This window comes from Giraffa tippelskirchi, chromosome 10, assembly GCF_054371585.1.
Source record: "Giraffa tippelskirchi isolate mGirTip1 chromosome 10, T2T-mGirTip1v1.2.pri, whole genome shotgun sequence".
Classification (NCBI taxonomy): domain Eukaryota; kingdom Metazoa; phylum Chordata; class Mammalia; order Artiodactyla; family Giraffidae; genus Giraffa; species Giraffa tippelskirchi.
This window is the reverse complement of record NC_137284.1, coordinates 143,492,837-143,518,006: the sequence shown is the minus strand read 5'-3', so window position 1 is coordinate 143,518,006 and position 25,170 is coordinate 143,492,837. Positions and strand designations below refer to the sequence as shown.

At 40.9% G+C, this 25,170-nt stretch overlaps 2 long non-coding RNA genes across 2 annotated transcripts; both read right to left on the bottom strand.

The window, feature by feature from the left end:
* Positions 1–2,209: 2,209 nt before the first annotated feature.
* On the bottom strand, positions 2,210–10,056 carry LOC145523194 (uncharacterized). Its single transcript, XR_014066412.1, has 11 exons — positions 9,874–10,056; positions 9,240–9,286; positions 7,676–7,940; positions 7,265–7,366; positions 6,987–7,136; positions 6,360–6,505; positions 3,951–4,096; positions 3,247–3,306; positions 3,104–3,172; positions 2,562–2,664; positions 2,210–2,376 (listed from the first exon to the last, which is right to left on the bottom strand). It is a non-coding gene; the product is annotated as an uncharacterized LOC145523194 (long non-coding RNA).
* Positions 10,057–19,087: 9,031 nt separating this feature from the next.
* LOC145523199 (uncharacterized) lies at positions 19,088–22,066 on the bottom strand. Its single transcript, XR_014066417.1, has 2 exons — positions 22,011–22,066; positions 19,088–20,078 (listed from the first exon to the last, which is right to left on the bottom strand). It is a non-coding gene; the product is annotated as an uncharacterized LOC145523199 (long non-coding RNA).
* Positions 22,067–25,170: the final 3,104 nt, after the last annotated feature.

The following is a 25,170-nucleotide window of genomic DNA, read 5'->3' as shown; positions in this document are numbered from 1 at the left end:
AAAGAATAAAAACAGACCCAGTTGCCCGCTTTGACTTTGTCCCCTTCCCTTTTTTAATTTTCTCTCTTCTTTTCCTCTCCCATCTTTTTTGTCCCTTATCTATCTCCCCTTCCCTGAACCTTAAGTGACATGAGACAGTTAAGAGACAAGCCACAAGGCAGAGAGCACTCTGAACTGGTCTGGCAGCTGCTGCCCTGAGACGGGGCAACGAATCCAAGAGATATGAGGACGTGCAATCCTCTCCCAGTGTTCCAACTCCACGTTTCATAGCCATTGCAGTGAAAGAAAGCTGCTCCAGGGATCAAGACCAGGATCACATACCCAACTCTTCTCCGGGCTCTGTTGCGACTCCAACTCTGCTTCTGCCAAGGAAGTTTTCTCACCCTGAGGGGTTCCCTAAAGTACATCAGCTAATGGAGCTAATGGAGTCTTTAAACTCTATATGAGTTGCCTGAAGCATTTTTTTTTCTTTTAAAATTAATGGTCACATAAATGGAAGAGAAATCTAAAAAGGAGCAGATGTATGTATGCATGTGTGCTGTGCTCAGTCGCTCAGCTGTGTCTGACTCTTTGAGACCCCATGGACTGTAGCCCATCAGGCTCCTCTGTCCAAGGGGTTTCCCAGGCAAGAATACTGGAGTGGGTTGCCATTTCCTTCTCCAGGGGATCTTCCTGACCTAGAGATGGGACAGCATCTCCTGCATTGGCAGGTGGATTCTTTACCACTGAGCCACCTAGGAGGCCAAATTCACTTTGCTGTACAGCAGAAAATAACATAACATTGTAAAGCAGCTATACTCCAATAAAAATTTTTTAAGTAAAAAAAAATTAAATAAAATGAATAGTCAAAATGCTTTATGCATTGTCCACTTGTCAGCCAGAAGAGGACGCTCAGCTTTCCTTCAAGACAAGCAGGATATCCAAGATTTTTTTCACCAGTACTAAGCTTTGGCAGTAGAGGGCAGTAGAGTGGTTGAAAGTAATAACCTGTCATCCACTGATGTGTTGCCTATCCCGTCTGGCATCATTGGGGTTTTCCCAACTTCTTTGGAAGCTTCCTACCCTGAATCCCTCCACTCACTCCCCCATCAGGCATTTTCTCTCCTAGGTCTCCCTGTCCATCCGGAGAGAAAAGCAGCCTTCTGACCGGGACATCGAGGGACAGGATGAACGATTCATCTCCCTTCTGGGGAGCCAACCTGGTCTCACGTGAGCGTTCAGTGATCAATCATAGGGGCTCATTTCCCCACCCCCCACCTCCCCGTGAGAAGAAACGAATCCGAGAAAGTGCATGGTTTCCAGACAGCTGAACTGATCTACCCAACGCTGGAGAATTTTAGCATCAACCCTGAAATTAGAAGCTGATACCTGTCCCAAACACTGAGTGTTTATTAGTAATGATAATAATGTTTATTGGGTACTCACTATGTGCCAGGCACTATTCTAAAGACTTTACCTATGCTCGTTCATCTTTACCAGAAGTGTTTTACTTTGATGTAGTCCCACTTGTTTATTTTTGTTGTTGTTGCTTGTGCTTTGGGTGGTGGTGTTGTTGTTCAGTCACTCAGTCATGTCTGACTTTCTGCAACCCCATGAACTGCAGAACATCAGGCTTCCCTGTCCTTCACTCTCTCCTAGAGTTTGTTCAAACTCATGTCCATTGAGTTGATGAGGCCATGCAACCACCTTGTCCTCTATCACCCCCTTCTCCTCCCTCCCTCCATCTTTCCCAGCATCAGGGTCTTTTCCAGTGAGTCGGCTCTTCCCATCAGGTGGCCAAAGTATTGGAGCTTCAGCTTCAGTATCTGTCCTTCCAATGAATATTCAGGCTTGATTTCCTTTAGGATTGACTGGTTTGATCTTCTTGGGTGCTATATCTTTTCAAAAACCTTGTGAGACAGAGATCATCACTATTATTTCTACTTTACAGATGAGAAAACTGAAACTCAGAATAATTAAGGAAGAGCTAGTCTATGGTGGAGCCAGGATTTGCTTCTAGGAAGTCTTATTTCAGACCTGGAACTTAAAAAAACACTGACATTTTCACTGCTCTGTGGTAAAAGAAAGAAATAAGAATAGCACAGTGTATTTTTCTTTAAGCTAGATTTATTCAGTCTAAAATACTACCCTTTATTATATTCTGTGCTTATTTTAGAATATTAAAAAAATGCCCTTTCTTTTACGAGAAAATAGTGAGAGTACATGGTGGTTGTTGGGGTTTTATGAATTTTATTTTTTAATAGAATACATTTTCAAAGTTGTTTATATATATGAAATTTCAGAGTCTGGAAAGCACTTCCTTGCATTTTCTATCTGCTGTTAGGAATTCTGGGAGAACCTTGATGCTTTTATGCTTCCTCTGCAAGGTTCTGGCTCCTGAAATGGGGGATGGGAAGTGGAGAATGGCTAAAACTTGTTATGTTCCTTGTACCAATAAGAACTCATTTGATTGCAAGTAAATAGCTTAAATAAAAATTAGTATATATTAATTTAGCTGAAGCTTTTGGGGATCAGTGATTTAAACTACGTTTCCAGTTGTATCTCTTGGATTTGCTCTCTACCGTGTTGTTGTTGCTCAGTCGCCAAGTGGTGTCCAACTCTTTGCGACTCCGTGAACTGTAGCCTGCCCGGCTCCTCTGTCCATGGGATTCCCACGCAAGAATACTGGAAAGTGAAAGTGAAGTTGCTCAGTCATGTCCAACTCTTTGTGACCCCATGGACTGTAGCCTACAAGGTTCCTCCATCCATGGGATTTTCCAGGCAAGAATACTGGAGTGGGTTGCCATTTCCTTCTCCAGGGGATCTTCCCAACCCAGGTATCAAACCTGTGTCTCCGGCTTGTCAGACGGATTCATTACCCCTGGACCACCAGGGAAGCCCACACTCTACTACAATACTGGCTTAATTCTGAGACTCTGTGGGGGCGAGGATACTGCCAACAGCATCATTCTCTATGTTCAAGTTCAAAGGAAAAGTATCTTTCCCCAGTAGCTCCCACACTGGGTTGTCTTTTGATTGCACTGATTTATGTTGATCCCTGAAGGAGTCACACAGCCAAGGATACATTGTTGCTACATGACCAGTTTTGAGTTACACATCATACTCTTGAGGCTGGTAGTAGAATCAGCCCCACCGGCAGCATGTCCTCTGACAACAGGAAGACGATGGTTCTCTAAAGGGAAAATTAGACACTGTCACCAAGAGAACAGATGCTTAGTAGTCCAGCTAGCGATGTTCATTACTCACCTGATATATGTCATTCACTGGGCTTCTCACATATCACTTCATTTAACTCTCCTAACAATTCTATCAGAAAGAAAGAAAGTGTAGTTGCTCAATCATGTCCGACACTTTGCGATCCTGTGGACTGTAGCCTACCAGGCTCCTCTGTCCATCGGATTCTCCAGGCAAGAATACTGGAGTGGGTTACCGTTTCCTTCTCCAGGGGATCTTCCCAACCGAGGGACTGAACTCAGGCCTCCCACATTGTGGGCAGATTCTTTACCATCTAAGCCACCAGGGAATCCCAACAATTCTATCACACAAATGATAATTTACCAGTGAAGAAACTGAGGTTTAGAGAAGCTGAGAAACTTTGACATGCAAAATGTCAAGGACTAGTTGCTGGGAGATCCAGGAATCAAATTCTACTCTGCCAACTTCACTGCCCAAGCTCTTGATTTTTTATTTCCTAATTTGCATATCCCACCTATCCCTTTATTATTAAAACTGAGCATAAAATAAGCCACGCTGTGTATTTCAGCTATAGTTTGGTCAAGGGGCTCAATGACCACCCTTCCCAGGCCCATTCCCACGGATGGGTGAAACGCTAGCAAGCACTGACTTCCTTCTCCCACTTCACCTAGGACTAAGAATTCTTTAAGTATTTGTTCCTGCTGTCCTTATCACTGCAGAAAAGGCAACAGTCAGAAACACTGATTATGTCTCACCTCTGGGTTGAAGAGAAATATAATCTGAAGCAATTCTAGAGGGATATTAATCAAATAAGAAAACAATTTTTCCTCTAAGTTTGATTCAGAATTTTCCAGCGGGTTAACCATGTAATACCCATTCCTCACAGAATAGGTCCTTTAGCCTTAAAAAGGAAGTGCAGTGAAAGAGAAGGATTTCATTACTAATGTATTCAAGAAGAGTTTCTTTATTCACTTATAGCAAACAACATGATCACCCCACAAATGTTCCAGGAAACTATTCTCTGAAACAGTAAATCTGTCCAATCAAAATTAAGTGTTCCGAGTTGCAAATGATATTCAATGCTTCATCGAAAATCTAAAACAAGACCATTCTTTGCAGCTCCAGATACCATTAGGCATCCAGACCTGGGTCATAAATAAGATTGCTTTAATAAAATACAAAGCCATGACTGAATTTAACGTGAAAGGAATGTGAGATCATTAATCTCCAGATTCATTCAATGTGAAAAATAATTTTCATTATTTTCCAAGGAAAGTGTTCATATTTAGAAAAAAATAGTAGTCATAAAATAAAAATAATCAGTGATTTTGATATTAATATAAAAGCAAACTAGTTACGTTCAATCTCGGCTGTCACCTAATATCAGGCAGAATGGTCTGTAGCCTCCCATGGACAAGATTTCATCTTGGAGAGTTCCTTGCTTAGCTGTCAGTCCACACACCATCTCCTGTGGCTACAAAAAGCGACTTGGGTCTACTTCCTCCTCCTTCTCACTCCTTCTCTCCACTTCTAGCCCCTCTAAGCGTAGATAATAATCATGCTTATTGGACATTTTAGTTCTAGTCACAGACATCATGACACTCCAGGCTAAGTAATTTTCATGTCTCTTCCTTTCCATTTCTTCATGGTTTGTAGAACGGCGTTCGGCTTAAGCGCAAACTATGTTCACCTCTGAAGTTCAGATATGTGGGGGTAAATTAATGGGGGACTTGCCAAAAATTGGGGAAAGAAGGACTAACTACTTCTGGGGAGAAAGTACACCAAAAGAGAATGAGGCGGCCAACCACAACAACCTTGATCCAGTTTAAAAAAATAAAACCTTGGCTCTTCAAAGGGTCATGAGGATGGGTAAGGACCATATCTCCTTGGAGACAGCAGAAGTGATGCCCTAACAGCAGGGGTGAAGGTGCCTGGTGGGCGAGTAGGGAGTGGTATTCTGTGGACTTTCAAGGCCCCTCAAGAAACCTCTAAGCAATGGGGCTGGAGCAGAGTAGCAAGAATCATGTGGCAACTAAGCAGAACTTTACCAGACACTTGTTTTTCAGTGTACAGGGGCTCCCCAAATACCTATATAATGAGGGGGAAATGCAGGGGCCTGCAATCCTATACTAGGTACTAGCAGAACAAGGATTATGTAAAGAGGGTATTGAATATCCTTCCTTAATACCTTCCAGCTCTGATGTTGAACAGTTTTATAATTCTAACTAGCTAGTGGTGGGGAAAAGAAACCTTGCCCTCTGCCCTCTGCCCCAAACCTCTGCCCTTAATCCTCACCAACAGCAAGTTAAACCTACAAAGTGGAAATGAATGTCACTCAGTCATGTCCAACTCTTTGCAACCCCCTGGACTGAATTCTCCAGGCCAGAGTACTGGAGTGGGTTGCCTTTCCCTTCTCCAGGGGAGATTCCCAACCCACGGATCGAACCCAGGTCTCCTGCATTGCAGGTGGATTCTTTACCAGCTGAGCCACCAGGGAAGCCCAAGAATACTGGAGTGGGTAGCCTATCCCTCCTCCAGCGGATCTTTGCGACCCAGGAGTTGAACCGGGGTCTCCCACATGGCAGGCAGATTCTTTGCCAACTGAGCTATCAGGGAAGCGCCATAAACCTGCAAAAGACAGGAACAAGCAACCACTGCTAAATAGGACATCCCTCCCTCCTCCTTCAGAGGGTCAGTGAGGGACTCCTGCTTAACCTGCCTTCCTGCTCAGGCTCCCCCTCATAAAGGGGTCTCTTCCCTAGACTGGCTCCTCCTCCCTACCCCTTATATCCCTGCCCTGGGCATTCTAGAGCATAGGGTTCCAGGAAAAGGCTATGGTCTCCTGACATGCCTTCAAATCTCACTCCAGCTGCTTTAGTTGAAAAATAGATGTAGGAAACTCCCGATCTCCCTTTCTCCTGGTCCCTGGAAATCTCAAACTCAGGTTCAGTATTACCAAGAGCATTCCAACCCTTCAAATGTAGACTGTTTATGAAGGAGTTTCAACTCAATGGTTATTAACATGAAATTGTGTTTTTTACTCAAATCTTTATTTCAATCTTGCTTTTCCTAATAACCTTTCCTAGCAATGACTTTTTGGCACAGTCCATAACTTAGCAATCACTTTTAGTTATTAATATTACTTATATTAAGAATTCTAACACCTTAGCTGATTGAAAATTGTTCATCTCTCCTTCTTCAAGATCACTAGATCCATAAGTCCTGGGTTCTTGGCATAAAGGTTGAACATGATTTGACTCTGAAATAGTTTTTCTCCTCTTCTCTTTTTAAGACCTGGCTCCTCTAGCCCCTTAGGGGCAGGATGGAGAAAAAAGTGAAGACAGTGATCATGTTCACGATGGCCGGTGTCCTGGCCTCTGGGTTTCTACATGGACACATAATCCTCTTGGGGCAATGCTAATTTCACCTTGCCCCTCCCCAACCCCTAAGGACCCCCGCAGAACAGAGGCCCCCGTATCTCTAATGTGTTCCATCTGCAACACATGCGTCCAACCTGTTCTGGGTTGGGTGGCCCCTTGCTGGGCCCAGCAGCAACTGGGCAGCCCTGTGCTCCTGCCCCCTCCCCATGTGGTCCTTCTGTGCCCTCAGAGGGACTAGGGTGAGCGGGGCCCCATCCTGGTCTCCACCAGCACCTCCTCCTCCTTCCTCGGGGCCACTGCTCACTCTGCTGGGTATTACTGTTCCAACAAGCCTTCTGTTCAGGAGTCTCCAGGCTAGCAGCGTCCAGGTCCCTCTGCCCCACGCCTTAAGGAGGTGTGTGTCAGACTCACCAAAAACTTTCCCACCTGCTCTGCACCACTCCCAGCTCAGTAAAAAATGAGCCTGCAGCTTCTGGAGCTCAGCACTGATCCATCAGGGAGAAAATACAGGTGCCTCTGACTCCTGTGACTGATGCCCCTTGAGAGCCGTTCCTTTGGCTTCTTGGAGAAAAAAGAACCTCCTTTGGGGAAGAGGGAACCTCTTACCTGGGCCCTAGGGACACCCTCCATCCCACATCCAGACAAGGGTGGGACAGGGGATTATGGTCATGACCTCTTAGTGAACAAACCTGAAGGGTCCCAAAGGTGGTGACCCTTTGATAATGACCTTCAGGATATGGGGTACTTAGCTGTTTTGTCCTCAGTTTTGTATCTTTGCTGTAGTTTCAGCACTAGAAGACAAAAGCATTCTCAATTTTCTGTTAACAAAGTTCAATGTCTCAGTAAGAGCTAAACTGTATTAAAAAAAAAAAAAAAAGACCTCTGGCCTGGTGCCAGTCCTCTCTATACCATCAAAGAGCCACATCCAAACCTGCCACCTAAAAGGACCTTCTCACTTAGAGATAAACCTCATCCGTAGTCTATTGGCACAACTACAGTGAGACCTCCAACCGTTTACAGAATATAGCAATACTTTTATACGAAAACCTAATATGTAAGACAATAAGAATAACATGTACACAGACAACAATGTGACTTACAATCGGTTCTGTTCAGTCGCTCAGTCATGTTCAACACTTTGCAACCCCATGGACTGCAGCATGCCAGGCTTCCCTGTCCATCACCACTCCCGAAGGTTGCTCAAACTCATGTGCATCTAGTTGGTGATGCCATCCAACCATTTCATCCTCTGTCATCCCCTTCTCCTCCTGCCTTCAATCTTTCCCAGCATCAGGGACTTGTCCGATGAGTCAGTTCTTCTCATCAGGTGACCAAAATACTGGAGTTTCAGCTTCAGCATCAGTCCTTCCGATGAATATATGACTTACAATACCACCCCTTATTCTTATAACCTTACTTCACAGATAGAAAAATTGAGATCCAAAAATTCCCAAATTGCATAGAACTATCAAAATCACCACTTGAGATAGCCAATAACTTCAGACTACTCCATAGCTCAGTGAAGAACAACGCTTTTGTATTCCCAAATGAAAGTTCTAAAATACCTTCCCTTTGACATCTCTTGCTAATCTTACCAAAAGATTATTGGAGGAATTCTGATCTTCCAATCTACAAATTAGAATGAAATTTCTTGTGATTTCATGTAAATTTCATGTAAGCCTGATAGGTTTCAGACATGCATATAAATGTCCATTGTTAATTTGAAGTTCATCACACTGGTTGTAGTATTTTTCCCTGGATTGTTCTTTCATTTTAAACATATCATTTAGGGAATATTATAGTCTGGCATAATCTGACACATAGAAAAGTATGTGAGTGCCTAAAATATTTCAGGCATCAAGTTGGTTTCAAACACAAAATAGGCTTCTCGTTTATCTAAAAATAAACATAAAAGATCAGAATCTTTTGGCCGCGTTTAGCTTTTTTCTTAGCTTTTCTGACACACTTGTAGCTATTCTGTTGATAAACTGCAATTAGAAAATGATTCATTTGCCCATGACGGTAATGTGAGAGCCTGTTTGTGTTTTTGTCAGCAACCTCCTATGGAGATGGAAAAATGCAGCATCCAAATTAGAGTATAAATCCACCCCCTCAAAGACTGCTTCTAGAAGCCTAGATTTTTTTTTTTTTCTTCACATTGTGTGTTAATGAAGGCAGTCATTGGTAAGATTCCCAGGCACGTATCAAAGCCAGGTTAGCCCAATACCTGGTCACTTCCTAAATTGCAGTGCACAGTGGCCAACAAGTATGTCATCAACTTCTTTTACTGCTGTTGTTGTTATTTGTTGTGGTTTATCCTATAATACCAGCAAAGTTTGGCATAGAACAGCCTTCCCAGGAAGCCAGAGGTCCTCAGTCTAGGTAGCACATGAGGGTCACCTGAGACCTTTTAAAATCCTGACTCCCAGACCAGGTAATTCAGAGTCTCTGGGAGTGGGATCCAAGCATGGGTAGTCTTTAAAAGCCCCAGATGATTTCAATGTGCACCATAGCTAGGGATGCATGGCTATTAAGATAACCATACTGAATGTGTGCAGAGCAATGTGAAACAAAAGCAAAAGATGTTGACCACTAAAAATAATAATAATAAAAAGTTGACCACTAAATGAGAACAGTTCAAAGTGGTAATCAAATAAAATTTACCATGAAGTCTTCTTTCCACTTCCTATAAGTAGTAGCACTGAGTTTACCTGAAAGTGAGGTCAGAGAAATTTGTGAATATATAGAAGACTGCAAAGATAGATGGGGCCCTAGCATGAAGGGCAGTAAACACAGGAATAGAACAATGGGCTTTACTCCAGTCCCTAGGGAATCAGCAAAGGTTTGGGTGCAGCCATGTGACATGATTAAAGGGATATTTTTAGGAACACCACTCTGCCAACAATAGTAGGATGGATCAGAGGGGTAGAAAATAGAGCCAAGGAAACCAATTAAGAGTTGATTAGAGTCGTTCAGAATTGAGGTGGCCAGAACAACAGCCCTGGGCATGGAAAATAACTGTAACCATTGAAGACCAACAAATAATTGAAGGGATAATGGTAGAGGATTGAAAGTTGAGGCTTCAGGCCAGGTCAGAGACCAACAGGGAAGCCCGGAAGAAAAAGAGTTTGAAAAGAAGAGAAAACGATTTTCACGTTTCATCTGCAGTTACCACGAAACACGTAAAGAAAACATTTACTGGGCAGCCAGAAATATGAGTGTGGGTCTCAGCAGAGATGGCAAGACGAATCAAAACCAGATGTTTCCTGTTCTCAAAGTTCAGAGAGGGATTAGTCACCAGACTCAAGTCTTGAAGGCAAGAGTTGACGAGAACTTGTCCAGTGTGTGCCTGGCGCTCTCCTTCCTCACTGTCACCTCACCCAGACCATCAGCCACACAGGAAGTGTCTGCTTCTCCCACCACTTCTGGACCCCAATGAAACATCCCGTGTAGAGCGTAGACCTGCATCCGGAACCCTGCTGAGGGGGCAGGGGACTCAACCCGGAAGTGCATGGAGTGGCCTTCCCAGCGAACGTTGGCCAGTAGGAAGCAGAAGAGAGAAGGCACCAGGTGGGCAAATCTTGACTCCTCCCTTCCTCCCCTCGCCCCACTCACTGCTCTGAGGCAGTGTCTCTGCACAACCTCATTTCTGAGCACCTGCTCGGCAGCCTTCATCACTGAGGATGGCCAGGGCAGGAGGACCTCACGCCACCTCCCCCCACCTCCTCTGTCTGGGTTCCCTCTTCCTCATTCCGGCTGCCCTGGGTTTGCACTTCCCAAATAAAGCCTCGGCACTTGAAATCCTCCCTCCGGGATCTGTATTTCATTTTTTGCTTCTGTTTTAAAATAACTTTTTTAAAAAAATGTTTTAGTACCGTTTTACATTTACACAATTACTGTGAAGATAGCACAGAGAGCTTCAGTGTATCCGCACCCACGTTCCCTTATTAACACGTATGGTACATTTTTTTTTTACAACTAATGAACTAACACTGATACAGTATCATTAGCTTAAGTCTATATTCACATCAATGTATTGCATTTTAAAAAACCTGGCGTGTGTGTTAGTCTCTCGGTCGTGTTCAACTCTTTTGCAACCCCATGGACTGCAGCCGGCCAGGCTCCTCTGTCCATGTAATTCTCCAGGCAAGAATACTGGAGTGCATTGACATGCCCTCCTCCAGAGGATCTTCCCGACCCAGGGATCGAACCCAGGTCTCCTGCATTGTGGGCAGATTCTTTACCATCTGAGCCACCAGGGAAGCCCTTAGAAAACCTGGCTAACCACATACTACTTAACCAGGATCACTCTAAATTCAATGCACACCTATGGTTCAGATCACACAGGTGCCTTGAATTCCAGCCCCAACTTCATGGAGAGCACGCTTATGATTGAAAATTCTCAGAACGTTTTTTAACTACTGCTACTCATTCACCAAGATGGATGAGACGGTAAGTCTCCTTCTACTGGGAAATTGTCTTTCACCCGTAACAAGGTCAAGTTTCTCACCAGACCTCCCTCCTTTCTCGGGCACTGAGCGATCTTTGCTTTCTTTCCTGCTCCTGACGGAATACAGCTCAGGCTCCAGGCCCTGTCTGATCTGGGAAAAACTAGAAGCATCCAGGGCTCACTCACTGCTGGGGACTCATGCTTCCTGCATTTCTGGTCACTGAATGTTTTTCTCTTTTACTTCACACTTTTAAGAAGTTGTTTTTCTCTTGACAAAATTAGCATTTAAATCGGTCAACTTTGAAGTAAAGCAGATTAGCCTCCACAATGTAGGTGGGCATCCTCTAATCGGTTGAAAGGTCTAATCGGTTGAAAGGCCTTAACAGAAAAGAGACTGGCCTCCTCTGAGAAAGAAGGAATTCTACCATCAGACTGTGTTGGCACTTGAACTGCAACCTCTGTTCTTCCCTGGGTCTCCAGACTGTTAGTCTACCCTGCAGAGTTGGGGCTCACCATCCTCCACAATCATGTGAGCCAATTTGTAAAATCAATCAATCCCTCATATTTGCTCACTCTTTCTTCCCCCTCCCTTCCTACACACACACACACACACACACACACCCCTTATTGATCTGTTTCTCTGGAGAACCCTGACTAATACAGGGTGCTATCACACAGAAAGTATCTAAGCCAGGTGGTGTTAACCAAGACATTACTAGAACACAAGATCAGCTGTTTTTTTTTTTAATTTTTAAGATTTTTGATTTTTCTCTTATTGCTTCTCCTATGCACACACCCTGACCCTCCCCCAGAAAACCTGCAAAATGAAGGAAAGAGGAGAAACTAATGAGGAAAAAAATCAATGCTGCCTGATATCAGTGTCCCCTCAGTGTCCTGAGCTTAGGGTTCTTTGGATGGAGATAGGGGTGCCTGGGGAAAGCCACAAATGGATGAGGAATTAGAGTTTTACCTTAGACTGAAATGAACACTGTGGTCATTTCAGGGAGAGAAATATGCAGAGCACATTTAAAGGCAGAGACCGGAGAGAAATAAAGCTGTTCTTAATTGTCTCCCAAGTATTTCACAGATTTCAATAAACCAGTTATTGCTAGATCAGAAAAATGCCAAAATGTAGGGGAAGAAAAAAGGAAGAAAACAAAGAAGAAAAAGAGAGCTTGAGAGGGAAGAGAAAAAAGACATCAATAAGCAGGGGAAGCAATATAATTACCAAAGTAGGAAGAAGTCAAGGCAAAAAGTCATTAAATTGGACTATGGATCACTGTATGTTAATTAAAGTATAACTTACAATAAAATTGGAACAGACATGAACCTAATAAATTAAGTAATAAAGCATAGATATGAATAAAAAATGGAGGTAGGGGAAATATAATCTTCTAAAACTGATTCTAAAAATATTAGCCTGAAGAGGTCAATAGCCACAGAAGAAATTGAAAAAGTTATCAAATAATCATTTTCTACAACAGGTCTAAGTTATTTCATAGCTACATATCCAAATACCTGAAGGAACAGATAATCCCCAGGCTACTTAATTTTTTCAGTGCAAAGAAAAAGATGAAAAGTGACCCAATTCATTTTGTGAATCCAGCATAACCAACTCTGACCCCAAAACCTAACAAAAATGTTTTAAACAAGAAATCTATATATTAGTCTCATTTTAGGCATGCTAATTCTAAATAAAAAGACTAGCAAATTCAATCCAGTTGAACTTTATAAGAATAACCCACTATGATCAAATAAAATATATCACAAAATGTAAAAATTGTTGAATATTAAGAAATTAAAAATATCAAACCAATAATACAGTAGGAGATAAACCATAATCATGACAGCATATGCGGAATAGTTATTTAATAAAATTCCAAACTGTCACTAACAATCTGTCTTAAGCTTAGAGCTGCTGCATTTAACAATGAAATACTTGAGATAATCCCATTAAAATAAGAAGAAAGTGTATGAATTCATATCATCACCATTATTTAATCTTCTGGAGGCTTTAGCCAGTATAAGAATAAGAACAGGAAGTAAGAGACATAAACCTTAGGAAAAAAAGGAATCTTTCTTTGCAGACAATAAATAATAGTATGTCTAAAATTTCCAAGAGGATCAATTAAAAATTTAATGCAACATAAACACATAAAAATCTATCATGTTTAGGTATGACAGTAATAACTAGTTAGAAAACATAATTTAAAATTCCCTTTGTATTACAGCAAGAAAAACAAAACATGTGATACCTAGGAATAAACTTTTAAAAATAGGACTTGCCTGAAAAAGAACTAAACTTTACTAACAGACTTTCTTGTATAAAAATCACATTGAAAAAGAACACTCCTCAACTAAACACATGATCATTACAGAGAAAAGGTAAATCCTAAACACATATTTTTAAAAGCAAACCTCATCAGTAATCAAAGAGAGGCAGATTAAAGCAAAAATGACACCGTTTTTCACCTAGCAAATTAAGTTTTTTGATTTATTTCAGTTCAGTCGCTCAGTCGTGTCTGACTCTTTGCAACCCCTTGGACTGCAGCATGCCAGGCCTCCCTGTCCATCACCAACTCCCAGAGTTTACCCAAACTCATGTCTATTGAGTCGATGATTCCACCCAACCATCTCATCCTCTGTTGCCCCCTTCTCCTCTGCCTTCAATCTTTCCCAGCATCAGGGTCTTTTCAAATGAGTCAGTCCTTTGCATCAGGTGGCCAAAGTGTTGGAGTTTCAGCTTCAACATCAGTCCTTCCAATGAATATTCAGGACTGATCACCTTTAGGATTGAATGGTTGGATCTCCTTGCAGTCCAAGGAACTTTCAAGAGTCTTCTCCAACACCACAATTCAAAGCATCAATTCTTCAGTGCTCAGCTTTCTTTATAGTCCAACTCTCACATCCATACATGACCACTGGAAAAACCATAGCCTTGACTAGATGGAACTTTGTTGACAAAGTAATGTCTCTGCTTTTTAATATGCTGTCTAGGTTGGTCATAACTTTTCTTCCAAGGAGCAAGCGTCTTTTAATTTTATGGCTGCAGTCACCATCTGCAGTGATTTTGGAGCCCCCCCCAAAATAAAGTCTGCCACTGTGTCCACTGTTTTCCCATATATTTGCCATGAAGTGATGGGACCGGATGCCATGATCTTAGTTTTCTGAATGTTGAGCTTTAAGCCAAAATTTTCACTCTCCTCTTTCACTTTCATCAGGAGGCTCTTTAGTTCTTCTTGGCTTTCTGCTATAAGGGTGGCGTCATCTACCACTCTTAATATTATAAGGTGCCACCCTAATTATTATAATTAGAAATATTATTGATATTTCTACTGGCAATCTTGATTCCAGGTTGTGCTTCATCCAGCCCAGCATTTCTCTTGATGTACTCTGCATATAAGTTAAATAAGCAGGGTGACAATATACAGTCTTGACGTACTCCTTTTCCTACTTAAGTCTCTGTTTTTAGTGGAACTGCCCAATACTGGCAAGAGTGAGGTAAGGTAGATACTTTTGTGCTTTTACACACTGCTGGTACCATATAACTGCAACAATTTCTCTGAAAAACAACTTGTCCATGTATATCATTAATATTTGTTATGATATTACATTTGAACCTAGTAATTCTCCTTTCAGGGATCCTTAGGGAAATATCCGGATATATCAACAACGATTTGTTCCAAGGTGTTCACAGCAACATTAAAGCAAATACAAGGGATGAGGGTAAGTAAATTTATAACATTAGAAAAACAATGAGGCACATTATATTTTTACATATTATTTTAATTGTTTTGTAATATTTCAGTGTATACTATTTATAAATATATGTATAAATTTACCATGAAAAACGATGTCTACAAAGTTTTGGGAACTGCTTACTATTATATTGTTAAGCCAAAAAAAATCAGGATATAAAATCAAATCAGTAACAATTTATGTAATCTCAACTTATTTTAAAAAATGAAAATAGAATGATCAAAAATAAATATGTCCAAATATTGTGCAAAATAGCTGTCTCGGTGCTGAAGTTAAAGGTAATTCTTCTGCTTTTTCATGCTTTTTGATATTAAAATTTTAAGAATATATAGTATTACTTAAAAAGAAAAATAAGTTATAAGCATTCATAACCTGGGGTTGATTGATGGATGGCTTCAGGGTGTCCATGGCTCAGCTAGGACTGAAAATACATTTTTTGTGCTACTGAATTTGCTTGGAGAGAGAGTGGTAGTTTCAAAGGGCTTCATCATCTCAGAAGTAGAAGCCGCTGATTTAAAACTTTTAGGAAGTGATTTAGAAGGGTCATTATTATATATTGACCATGTTCCAGATTTGCTCCCCCCACATTCATATTAAAGGGTTCGATATTTTAAACATCATTATTTTCAAAACTAAGCCAGAAAAATTTTACTTGTCTTACATTCAAATGGAAAAACTCTCAAGATATTCATGAGTATCTTTCTCATTTAAATTATAACCACTACTAAAACTGTAATTCCATAAATATTTATTGAGCATCGATATAAGCAGGGTCCCATGAAGCATGAAATGCTTTTTCAAATAAGAACTCCAAGTTCAAGGTACAGTGAAATAAGGAATATATATGACACCTTCACATGATTTGTTTATTTATGTATGCTTATGTGTGTGTGCACATCAGTACTGGGGGTCTTATTTTTATTCATGTCTTCTTTTGTTAAAAAAAAAAATTTAAGGAAGCTTACCAAAATAAATATAACATAGAATGAAATTTAAAATAAGTAGGTGAGTCAATTGGGACAAAGGCTAAAATGAAGTAGAAAAGGTAAGATGAAGCCAAAAGCAAGGTCAGTACTCCTAGCTCAGGCCAAAGTTTCAAGTTCCCTTGTAGTCTAAACAAGGAAGTAAACATGATCTGTTACATGATTCTCTGTGCCTGAAAGATAAAAAGAAACCAATTACTCAGGAGAAGCCCAACGATTGCAAATTGTACCACCAAAGGGAAAGTTCTCCCTTGGGCCTTCATAACGAGGACACTGTGTAATATAATGAACAACATCTTCTCAAGGTTAAATAATGAACAACAACCTAATGTAAAATACCCAGAGAAATATGTGGGTGGTACCAGGCATCACTGAAGAGCTCTTCCGTGATCACCTACTTAAAATCACAATTCCCCATCCCCCTTCCTAGCTTTTCTTGTTCCTGTAGCACTATCATCAATGAGACTTTTTTTTAAAATCTCTCTCCCCCTCCATTAACTTAAATATAAATTCAATGAAGGCATACATTTTGGTCTATCTCATTCATCCATATTCCCAGGGTTCAAAAGAATTTCTAACACATAGAAGTTGTTCAATGTATATTTATTGAATGAGTGAATTCATGAATTATCATCATATAATTAATAGTGAATATATTATCATTATTACTATCAACATGTCATTGTCATTAGCAGGATTCACACAACTTTTTTGCGTTATATTCTTCAAGATGAAGAGAGGATAAAATTAAAACACAATTTTGTAAAAGCAATTTTATGAAAGTCAGATAATGTGGCATAAGAATGTAGCTTTCAGCAGTCAAGATATGAATTTCAAAACATCTAAAGGAATCAATAAACTGCAGGTTTTTAGACAATCCTTCTTAAATAAGAATTTGATAATTATGATGAAACTACAAGTTGGGGTTATATTTCCTGAAAGCAGTTGGAAAACAGCTATTCTATGTTCCTGCAAAGGGCATGGCTGTATGGTTTGGTTCAACTAAGCTGGGTTAGGAATCAGAGCAAGCAATCTAACAATGAGGTATTCCTGAAAGTAAGTTTTAATACTTGCAGAGACAGGCCAAGAGATAAACCCTAGCCAGAACCAAGACTTTTTTCAGAAAGAGATTAGATTCCCATGTTAACATAAAGACATTTATATGATGTTGGTGACAAATGGATAGATTTATAGCCCTAAAAGATTTTCACCTAGAAAAAATTTAAAGCAGGACACCCAAAAGTTCATCTGAGCCACATGACGTCTTAGTAAAACTCCCAGAAAGTAACATAACCTTTCAGTATGTTATAATCATGAAATATACACTTAATTAAGCAAGTGAGTTAGCTTACTAGATAGGGCTGTTTCCCATAAGGAATTTAAATATGTATGTACACCCATGGTGGATTCATGTCAATGTATGGCAAAACAAATACAATATTGTAAAGTTAAAAAATAGAAAATAAACTAATAAAAAAAAAGAAGGAAACCCCCAAAAATAAATAAATAAATATGGAGAGATGTTTACATATTTGAGAACATTAACTTGATAAACAATGTTCTGTAGTGATTCTTCCTGAAACTGTTATATAACAGAATCAGTTGTCAGTTCAAGTCAGTCCTGGTTGTTGATAATAAAACCATAAATCAAGCATCCAGGAGAATCTTTTTCTTGCTCTCAGGGCTTGGAGATAGAGAGATGGGTCACTGAGTTCAACTTGAACAGGTCCTTTTCCTTTCTTTTTAAGTGAGTGAGAGGAACCATAACACCTCTGTTTAACTCCTGCCAAATATTGTTTGATTAATAAAAGCCCATGCACACCAGCCTGGCTCCCAGTGACAGCTAATTCCCAGTGATGCACAGTGGGAGGTGATGTGTGTCTATCGTGGATGCTGAGGTGCGCCCCCAGGACTTGAGGATTGAAGGATTTATGACCCCAACTCCTGGAAGTGCTGCCCGCAGTCCTGCCTCAGCTGTCAGCCTCTCTGGGAATCCGCAGAGGCAGTGTGTGCCTGGTCCAAGTGCACAGTGACCCCTGGGCTCCCTCGCTGTGCTCTCATGGGCTGTCCATCTCTGCATGTCCAAATCCAGACTGCCCATAAGGGCCCTGCTCAGATACCACCCTCTTGCAGAGGCCTCTCCAGATTCTTACCTTTTTAAACGTCCTCTTCTTTCCTTAATGAGCGTGCTCCCTCCCCGGGTAGGGTTGCCAGATGAAATACAGGACACCCGGTTAAATTTGAATGTTAGGTCAACAGCAAATAGTTTTTCATAAAGGCATGTCCCAAATATGATATGGAATACACTTGGACTAAAAAACTAATCATTGTTGATCTGAAATTCACAGACCCGCCGAAGAGTGTTCCCTGGTGTTTGGAAACTTCTTTTTTAAGACTCCCTTCCCAGGACGGATCTCCGTCCCTACCTCTTTTGTCTCTCTTTTTATCTTTTAAGTTTTGTCCTACTTCCTTTCAAAGACTATGATCTGCCTTTCTGTGTGTCTGATGTCCTCTGCCAGCATTCACAAGTCGCTTTGTGGCATTTGCTCAGCATCTAAATGTTCTTTTGGTGAATTTGTGGAAGAGAAAGTCATCTCCCCGTCCTATTCCTCCACCATCTTAGGACCGCCTCATGATCTGAAATTCAAATGTAACTGAGCATTGTGTATTTTTATTTGCTAAATCTAGCATCCTTGTGTCCAGGCAGCCAGAATCCCATAACTGTCCTACACAGAAGGATAAAGGCCCAGTCTCCTTGCCCCAACACGGGAGAGTTCTGAGGGGTCTTCCCAGTTTCGGAGTTCCCCTGGGGGACAGTTGATGTTTTCTATTGAGGCTGTATCTAAGTCTAGCTTCTCCCTCTGCCCAATCCTGCTTCTTTGTCTACATCAGTCATTAATCCCAAGTGTTAGTCATTCAGTCATGTCCAGCTCTTTGTGATCTCACGGATTGTAGCCCCCCCCCCCAGGCTTCTCTGTCCATGGAATTCTCCAGGCAATAATATTGGAATGGGAAGCCATTTCCTTCTCCAGGGGAACTTCCCGACCTAGGGATTGAACCTGGGTCTCCTGCATTACAGACAGATTCTTTACCATCTGAGTCACCAAGGAAGCTGATTAATCCCAAAGAGCCCCCCTAATAAACTTCCTGCATAAGCAGACTCTCTCTCCTAGAGTTTGCTTCCTGGAAACTCAGCTTGAAACAGGGCCTGAGGATGAATGGAGCAGTTTGGCTAAAAAACAAGGTGAGTGACTGAGAAAGGCGGGGAGTGGTCTGGAGAGAAAGATTCAGGTCGAGTTATGAAGAGTATACACAAACTCTGTATACGGTTGAATATTGCAAGATGGACTAGTTCATAAGACACACGACCTTACAATTTAGAAGTCAGTATCTGGGAAATCCCAGTTGTTTGTGACTCCCCATGGTGGGGGGTGGGGGGCTGTGGAAATGGAGGTCAGACGGTGAGGAGTTTTCACTTTCCTCTCATCAGTGCTTCCTACGCCTTTCTACCAAGGCTGGGTGAACCTCCATGGTCTGTGGTGGCATGAAATTCCGTTGAGGTCTTGTCTTCAAATACTGGTGCAAATCATGACTTCTGTTTCATCACTTATTGCATCACATTTTAAAAACTTTTTTTCCAAAATTATTCCATTAACTGACTTCCAGGAAGATGTCCTCATGTCCTGTAGCTTCATATACTTTACAGAACCAGTCACTCACCTAAGGGCATTGGTATCCCAGGGTGAGTGGCACTGCCTTTTAGAGGTTTGTTTCTCTCCTTTCCTTCAGGGTCTATTCTAAGGAAAGTTATGTAAGCCTCTCTTGAGTCCAGAATCTCTTTCTCCCTCTAGCTTTCTCCTGGCTAAAAGTTTCTGCGCGTGTGAAGAAAAAAACTGTACCATGGCAGTGCATCCTAACTCCCCATTGCTTTTCCACACGGACTCCCGACTTCTTTAATGGGCACACAGTGCCTGAGGTTGATGTATATCTTTTGTCTAGGTTGCCCCTAGCAACACTTGATAACTAGATTCCAAAATTATATTTAAAGATATCAAATCAGAAGCTGAAACAGCCCCCAAATATAACTGAGTGGTATTATTGCCATGTAAGTTGGGGCCAGTGCACCTCAACATACTGTCTGCCACATGCCCACGCAGAAGTTTGTGAAGTTTGACATTTCACTAGGTAGACAGGAGCACAGTTATGGGGAAACCTGGAGTTTTCCCCATGATACGATCTTCATTCCAGATTACCTATAAAAATCTTCACTTGAAAATTCTGGCTTCCACAAAGCTGCTACTCTGTGACAACCTAGAGGGTTGAGATGGGGAGGAAGGCAGGAGGGAGGTTTCAGAGGAAGGGGACATGTGTATGCCTGTGGCAGAAACCATCACAATATTGTAAAGTAATTATTCTCCAATTAAAAATAAAATAAATTCTTGGTTCCACGACTACTTCTTTCAGGTCCCAAATGTTACCACTTCTCCATCTAAAGAAAAGCCCATTCATCCCCATCTCATGTTTTCTCTTGTGAAATCAAATCTCCAGGGTATCATTTTTGTTGCTACTGTAACAAATTACCACAAATGTCAGTCCCTAGGTTGATTTGATCCCTGGGTAGGGAAGATCCCCTGGAGAAGGAAATGCCAACCCACTCCAGCCTTCTCGCCTGGGAAATCCCAAGGACAGAGGAGCCTGGCAGGCTACAGTCCATGGGGTTGCAAAAGGATCAGACACGACTAAACGACTGAACAACAACAGGAACTAGATAAAACAATACACATGGATTATCTTGCAGTTCTGGAGGTCAGAACTGCCACACAGATCTCACAGGTTTAGCATCAAGGTGTCAGCAGCACTGCACTGTTCCCTTCCAGAGGCTCTAAATGATAATGCATTTCCTTGCCTCTTGCCACTTCGTCCATCTTCAAAACCAGCAACATAACATCTCTCTGACTTGTTCCATCATCACATCTCTGTGCTCACTGCCTGGGAAGTTTCTTTTTTTATTATTATTTTTTTTAATGTGAACCATGTTTTTTAGTCTTCATTGAATTTGTTAAAATATTGCTTCTGTTTTATGGTTTGTTTGGTTTTTTTCTTTTTGGCCACGAGGCATGTGGGGTCTTAGCTCCCTGACCAGGGATCGAACCCACACCCCCTACACTGGAAGGCAAAGTCTTAACCACTAGACCACCAGGGAAGTCCTAGAAGTTTCTTTTAAGGACCTGTGTAATTAGATTGTACTCCACCCCAGATAACCCAGAAAAATATCTCCATCTCAAGGCCAAAAATTAATGACATCCACAGAATCCTGCTTGCCAAGTCTGGTAACATATTCATAGGCTCTGAGGACTTGGCGGGGGAAGCGGGGGGGGGAAAATGAAAATTATTCTATCACGTCTGCCCATAGCAAAATATACTTCCTTATTCTCATCCTCATTCTATGGTAAGCCATTAGAGAAGACTCAAAAATATTTGGAGAGTCTAAAAAATAAATACAAGCATATCAGGTAAGAAAAAAATAAATTTACAGTGAGCCACACCAAGCTTCCCTTTCTGTACACGTATACATTAGTCACTCAGTTGTGTCCAATTCTTTGTGACCCCATGGACTGTAGCCCTCTAGACTCCTCTGTCTGTGAAATTCTCCAGACAAGAATACTGGAGTGGGTTGCCATTTCCTTCTCCAGGGGATCTTCCCAACCCAGGGATTGAACCAAGGTCTCCTGCATTGCAGGCAGATTCTTTACCATCTGAGCTACCAGAGAAGCCTTCTGTATATGATTCCCCACAAAAAGATGTTGGTTAGATGACCAAGACATAATTTCTCCTTACACAAATCTATTTCCCAAATTCTGTGTCAGTTAATGCAATTTCTAGCAATACAACAACAATTAATCCTACATCCTAACAGTTCTTCCATGAAGACTAAGTTGCTATAGAATTAACAAAATTTTTAATACTCATAATATTTCCTGAAGATAAAAAATAAATCAGAGTGCTCATAGACTGTGAAATGAGTCCTGTGTTGATGTGAATTGTAGATAATTGTCTCATATATAGGAGAGACAAATGTTAAAATAAATATAATTTCATACTCTGAGTCTTGCAAGTGACTTATTTCTACACGAAATAAATTTCTGTCATAATCCTATCAATGCAATATTTATATTCCTCATTAAGTAGAAGTAGTAAAGATACTTCCTTCTTCTGGAGCAGACAGAAAGGAAGAATGCTTACCTCTAACTACCTGTAAAATGTTAAGATAATCTTCCACTTGGGATATCATGGGAGTCCTAGAAAAATAAATAACATCATATTTATTTTATAGGGGAAAATAATCATCTATCTTCTTCTCGTGATACAAAAGATATTGTTTCAAGCTCACTTCCAAACTCTCTGCCTTTTTTCAAATTTCTTGAGAAATCTACATGCAAATTCTTATGCAGCTTTTGAAACCAAATACAACCAAGATTTATTGGTTCTCCTTCCTCTGTGAAAATCTATTGTGCCCCTTTGTTTTTCTAAAAGACTTAAGAAAACCAACCTTTGTGGTCCTTCTAGACGTTGTTAATACAAAGTTATGAGCGATCACTTCCAATAGACATCAGACACCCCCTCCCCTGAAACTGTCCACGGCACTGCCACCCCAAGGTCTTCTAGAACTAACAGGAAGCTAATGTAAACAGTGAAAACGAGTCTCAGAGAGGTGCTGACAAACGGGAAGAAAGGAAAGTCACAGGGGAAAATGAAGAACATGAAGAGGTCACTCTAAAGACATCAGTGCCTAGGGCAGGGCCTGGCAGGCCAGTCCACACTCAACAGATATTTATTGAATGGTGGAGCTCTTTGTTATCAACTGGATAGTCTTCCCTAGAGCCATGAGCAACCTGCCACACAAAGACAGCATCCAGGGATAAGAATTTCAGTGGGAAATGGGTTGGCAAGGTGGGTGGCCAGAGACCTCTCTTCTGTTCACAGCTCTGCGACAACTAGATGTCGGACAGGGAAAATCACTTAAATGTCTGAATCTCTAATTCCTCAGCTGAAAAGTGAGGGGATTAGACTCCAATCTGTAAGATTCCTTCAAATCCAAAGTCTACAATCCCTAGGACACAAAAAAAGGATGCAGTTATCACACAGTGTCTTGGCCTTGACCAGAAGTCAGGTTTTGCCTGTCTTCCCTCACACTCTCTGTGGCCATGAACTCTGACCCTATCCTATTGTAGTTCCAGCCCTACCTTCCTTCGATTGCAAGGTCAGCCCGTCATGGGACCACCAGCATCAATAAGTTTAGTGACTGACCTGCACAGGGACCTAGAGAAAACCATTCTCCTCTCAACTTATATTCTCAAACGTTTTTGTTGTTGTTGTTGTTGTATATTATGGACCTATACTTTTTTCTTTATTTTGTTTTCACTTTGTTTTGTTTTTAGTATGGAAATAACCCTGTCAATAGATACATAAGCTGTTTCTTTGGCATGGTAATATTGAGGTTATGAATAATAGCCTGATGTACCTTCTCTCTGTTCCATGAAGAGATGCTGAACTCTAATCTTAGCTATCAATCTCACTGACTGTGGGCTATTAATCATCAAAAGACCAAGAGAAAGAATTTAGGTGTAACCCAAAGTCAGCCCTGGAAAAACATTCCCAAGAGCATTCTCCATTGCTGACGATAAGTTCTATCAGATGTACACAAAAGGAAAAGCTGTACCCATTTCTCTCTTCTCTTTCACTTAACCCTGGCATAAAAGCAACAGATTCCTCACAAACAGACTGAAAAAATAAAGCATTTACCACTTATAGGTCCAGATTCAAGAAAAGAAAACATTTATGTAAGCCACTTCCTGAATATTCAGCTTTTAATGACAGCTACAAAGCCTTCTGAATGTTGTACCCTAAGGCTCCCTGAGGATCCTAAAACACAAACAAATGTAAATAATGGTCAGGAAGTCTTTCTAAGTTGATTAACCTTCTTTAATTCTGACCTGCCCCTGAGATATGATCAAGTGAGCTCATTAGTAAAATCCCTTTTTAAATAAGTAACAGATGCTTTTTAATAAAACAGACAAGCAGATGTGTGGCATCACTCAGACCCACCATTCCACCTCATTTTTACCACTCAGCCAGTTACCATTATAAACACTCAATGAATTATATGGTTCCTTAGGGTGGAAATGCAGGGGAGGAAAACAAGTTCTTGTTCGATGGACATGACTCCTTTTAAATAAATTCCAGAAGAAGAAGCTTTGGCTCATTAATTTTTAAATCTGCTAAAATGTTCAATTAGCGGCAAAGCACAACTTCCAAGTCTAATTTGTCAACACAGAATCTGAGAACACAAATTTAAGGAGACATAAATCAGTAAGGTCGAATCCTCTAAATTAATAATCAATGAGTTCTTCCAGAACAAAAAGTGACTAAAGTCAAGGTATTTTCAAGAAAATATCTTGATAGATATCAAATAATAAAAGTCTCTAGGGTTCTAACTGAGCAGAAAACTTATCGACTTCTTTTCTATACACAACTTTGCTCAGGGTCGTGAAGCCAAAGCCTTTCCATAAATGCAGGTACTAAGTCCCATTGGATGCAGCAATTCTCCAAGAAGATTACAGGACTTAAATTAGTGGTCCAGATATCCTGGGAAGTTGTTTTCTGGAGTGAAGCAGAAGTAAGATTTTGAAACCAACCAGCTTTAACATTATAAAATGATCTCTTTCCATTCCTAATTATATTTTAAGGGGAATAATTAATTGAGAGAATGAAATAAATTTCAACTTATTGGATAATGAAGGGCATTTTGCATCAAGCAATAAAATTGAACCTCCTGTAACAAGTCAAAACCATGATAATAACTTCAAATCAACTTATAAAATAAACCAAGGTGAGGGAGAGAAGTCCTTGAAGTAATGTCAGGCCAAATTGATATTTAGAATCCACAAATTTTATAAAGGGCATACATCAGCAGAGACATCGGATATTTCCCTGTATCCAGTCTCAGTTTACATTTGAGTTTATTACAATGGAAAGGGGAGAAGTTCTTAATATCCTGCATAGATTATTAGATTAAATATAAGGTGACCTCAAGTTAATTTCATCAGGTTACTTTATTCCTTCCCAAAACCAACCTGAAATAAGGCACAGTAGAAAAGGGACTTTATGGGGATGGTTCTAAATATTGAAGGGGAGGTCATTCAAAATGGGGAAGGGGAGGAGAGGAAGGACAGGGTAGCCAGACAGCATCAGGGGAGCAGTTGGTGCAGAGGGTAGGAAGTAGGTAGGTAGTCAAGATTAGCTTTCCCCAAATCCCTCCTGGGGCTGGTTCCACGTGTAATGTTCCCAAATCTTCTTTCTGCTCTATCCGCACCTGCCTCCCTTTCCTGAAGTTTAATTTGAG